This window comes from Spinacia oleracea, chromosome 3 (assembly GCF_020520425.1).
Source record: "Spinacia oleracea cultivar Varoflay chromosome 3, BTI_SOV_V1, whole genome shotgun sequence".
NCBI lineage: Eukaryota > Viridiplantae > Streptophyta > Magnoliopsida > Caryophyllales > Amaranthaceae > Spinacia > Spinacia oleracea.
This window is the reverse complement of record NC_079489.1, coordinates 22,922,957-22,926,440: the sequence shown is the minus strand read 5'-3', so window position 1 is coordinate 22,926,440 and position 3,484 is coordinate 22,922,957. Positions and strand designations below refer to the sequence as shown.

At 38.3% G+C, this 3,484-nt stretch overlaps 1 long non-coding RNA gene across 1 annotated transcript; it reads left to right on the top strand.

The window, feature by feature from the left end:
- The first annotated feature begins 1,052 nt into the window (after positions 1–1,052).
- LOC130470717 (uncharacterized) lies at positions 1,053–3,060 on the top strand. Its single transcript, XR_008931440.1, has 3 exons — positions 1,053–1,187; positions 1,703–1,767; positions 2,783–3,060. It is a non-coding gene; the product is annotated as an uncharacterized lncRNA (long non-coding RNA).
- Positions 3,061–3,484: the final 424 nt, after the last annotated feature.

Below are 3,484 nucleotides of genomic sequence, written 5' to 3'. Positions count from 1 at the left end.
CCGGATCCACTCGGGCATCTCGCTCTATCTCATCTTGTCTCAATTTTCCCTCCAGAACAGTCAACTTGCCCTTCGCCAATTCGGCCTCATTAACAGCAACTGCAACCTGATCGACCTTCGCCTTGATATCGAGGTCCTTCTGAGCCAACTCACCAGCCCTTTTAACGAGCTCTGCATCTTTGGCGAGGATCTGATCTTTGAGAGACCTTATCTCAGTCTGCATCTGCTCACCCGCTTTTCTGGTCTGCTCAATGGCCCGATCCAGCTCCCTCTGATCCTCTTCAAACTGCTTTCGCCTCTCTGCAGCAGTCGATCTCTCATGATAAGTGTAATCCCCCGTAAATTTATAAATTTTATTAAATATATTTTAACGTATATTATTTATATTTAAATAGAATTTATGAATTTTAGTAATAAATATATAATTAACGTATATTTATTTTATTTACGTTTTAAATATTTTAACGATTTATGAAATTAAAAGTAACTTTAGAATTTTACGTTGAAAAGAATTCGAATTACGAAAACGCGTTCGATTGAATTTGGATAAACAATCCTAACTATTTTTGGATTCAAACAACATCAATTCCAATCCTAGCCCAAGTTTACAAGGCCCAATAGAGAAACCCAAACAAAATTACCCAACCCCTTTCCTCTCCTTCAATTTTACGTAAAAACAAAATAAACAAATCAAAACCTCTGCTCCAAGTTCACGTGAAAGAAATCAAACCAACTCAAACCCTTCTCCCTCACGCTGCTGTCCACACCGCCGCCACCACCGCCGGCACTCCTCTGCCGTCGCTGCTGCACGGTAACACTCCTCCTTTCCTTCGTCTTCTTCTTTTGTCTTTCGTTGTTTTCGTGCCCTTCTCTTCACTCGAGTACTTCGTTTTCCTCACAGCAACCACATCAGCCACCGAGCTCGACTGCCGGCGACCAAGACCACCGGTCTTCCTCCATCGGTAACGCTCTCCGCACCTTCGTCCTTCTTCCTCTAATTCGTTTTTCCTTTTCTTTTTCTCATTCGTTTTTCTTCCTTCTTACGTTATTTCATTTCTTGCCTCCTCCTCTTTCGATTTTTTCACAACCGCCGCCTAGTCGTGCAACCACTCCTCCGCTGCCGCCGAGCAGTTATTCCGCCGCCGGCCGCACCTCACACCGCCTGCCACCTTCGTCATCCCTTGTTGGTTAATTCTTGAAAACCTAAAGCTAATCTAATTTTAATTATATGTTATTAAGTTAATCTATGTTGGATTGAATTAAATTTATGACTTTTATGACTTATTTATGAATTTCAAATTGTAATGTTGCATAATTAAATTATTGATTTTCAGATTTCACAAATTGACTGAAACGAGATTTTGAATTAGTTAAAGCGGGAATTTTAAGTCTTTAATGGTTGGAAATCATGGTGGGATGATTAGGGATTTTGGAATTGATTGTTTCAACGTTCTAAGAACGTTAATTGGTCTTAGTGAAGTTTTTTAAACGAATTTATATTGCTGAAAATTTAAAGTACGATGTTTGCAAAAAGTTTTCAACGAATTTCAATCACTAATTCAAAAATTATGATGCTAGGAAATCAAAGGTTTAAGTTTTGATGTTGGGGAATGTTCTAAATATGTTTAGGATGCATTTAGAATGCTTTATTATGGTTGCCAATGATTGGAAATTGATTGGGATTATTTGTTGGTTGTTTTAGGCGGAGAATTCTCTTTAGGCGACTTTTGAAAGTGTTAAAGTGGCCTATCAGTTTGTTTACACAAGGTACGTACATACCTGTGTGCTTGGAATGTGTGCTAATTGTTGAAACCATGTTGAATTGTTGATGAACTTGGTTATGTTGATATCGTTGATGAATTTAGTCAGGTTGAATATTGCATGTTTAATACTGTTGGTTAGACATATTGAACCTATATTGCATTTTGAGGATTATAGCATGTTAGTATGGATGATTGATACAAACATGTTTGATTGGGAACACTAGATTACTTTGTATATAATTCAGATCAGTGGATTGTTGTTCCCTTTTAGTTTTTCACTACTTTATGAGGGCCGAGGACCTCATTTAGTAAGTTGAAACCTTATACCCATATACAGGGTTGATCAGTATTAAAGGAAAGATTGGAGTTAATTGGAATGAGTCTTGTTTAATGCCTTTGTGATCACTTACTTAATTCCAAGATAAAAACAGTTGTAAATAAATGTGGATTGTATGCCTTATGTGATTGTTGAGTCATAACAGGGTGTCAATTTGTAAAGCATGTAAAGTGAAACTGAGTAGCAATAGCTTTAGACTGTGCACGTCTAAAGTGACGGACAAACATGAGTTGGGGTTCATGGTGGTAGCCCATGGCCTTTAATTCGGACCGGATTGATCACCGTGTCCTATTTTTATTCAAACGTTCCTCGATATCGCAGGTCACTGAGGTTACGGAGTCGCGCCCGTACCTCGTCTTCCTTAGTGAAGCCTCTAGCTAGAAAACTCGGTCCATTGTCTATTTCAACTAAAATAATATTATTGTTATAAGTCTAGCCTAGTTTAGTCAAGTATGGTCGTCAAATTATCATGTTTGTCTGCCCTTATTTATGTTCATTAGTATCATGTTAGGATGGTTCGTTTAATAGTATCATGTTAGGATGGTTCGTTTAATAGTATCATGTTAGGATTATCATTGTTTTAGTGTGTAGTACTCAGCTTTGCTGATTACGTGCTTTGTTTGTGTGTGTTGATCATGGCTATGCCTTATTGATCCTGTGATGACCCAACTTTGGTGAGCAGTCTCTAAGGATCAATAAGCGTTGCCCATCTACAGGTTTGAAGATGATGCATCATTGGGATCGGGATTAGAGAACTTGTAGTTATATTTGTTTTATTAAGTGATTTGGTTTGTTAACTTAGATTTGAAAGTTGTCGTACTATTCGTATTTTCTTATTTCCGTTAATTGGTTTTGGACTTAATATGTAATCGATTATTTATGAACCTAAAAGTTAGTTTTATGTTTTCCGCTGCAAAATTCTGAATAAGCCGTACGTTTTCATACGGGCGATAATGCCTTGATAATTCTCTATAGTTATATTTATAAAAGGGTTGTTTTAGAAAAAGGGAATTGTCGGGGTGTTACAATAAGCCATTCCAGAGGGAATAGCCAGATGCTCGAAGGTCTGACAGAAAGAAGCTAATAAGTTAGAAATAAAGGTCAGATAGAAGCCAATAAGTTAGAAATAAAAGTCAGAGAGAAGATACCTTCATGAAGTGGTACAAAGTCATGCCAAGAGGATCGGGCACAGGACCACGAGGAACGTCAGCACGAAGAAAAGACCCACCAAACCAGCGGCGGGCCAAATCGATCATAGACACAAAGTCCGTAGACTTTGCAGAGTCAGACTCAGACAGCTGAGAAGGTCCTGCTAGTTGCTGACATACCTCATCCGGAACCGACATCCGAGGAACTTTATCGATGGGCGACATGCTATCCATAA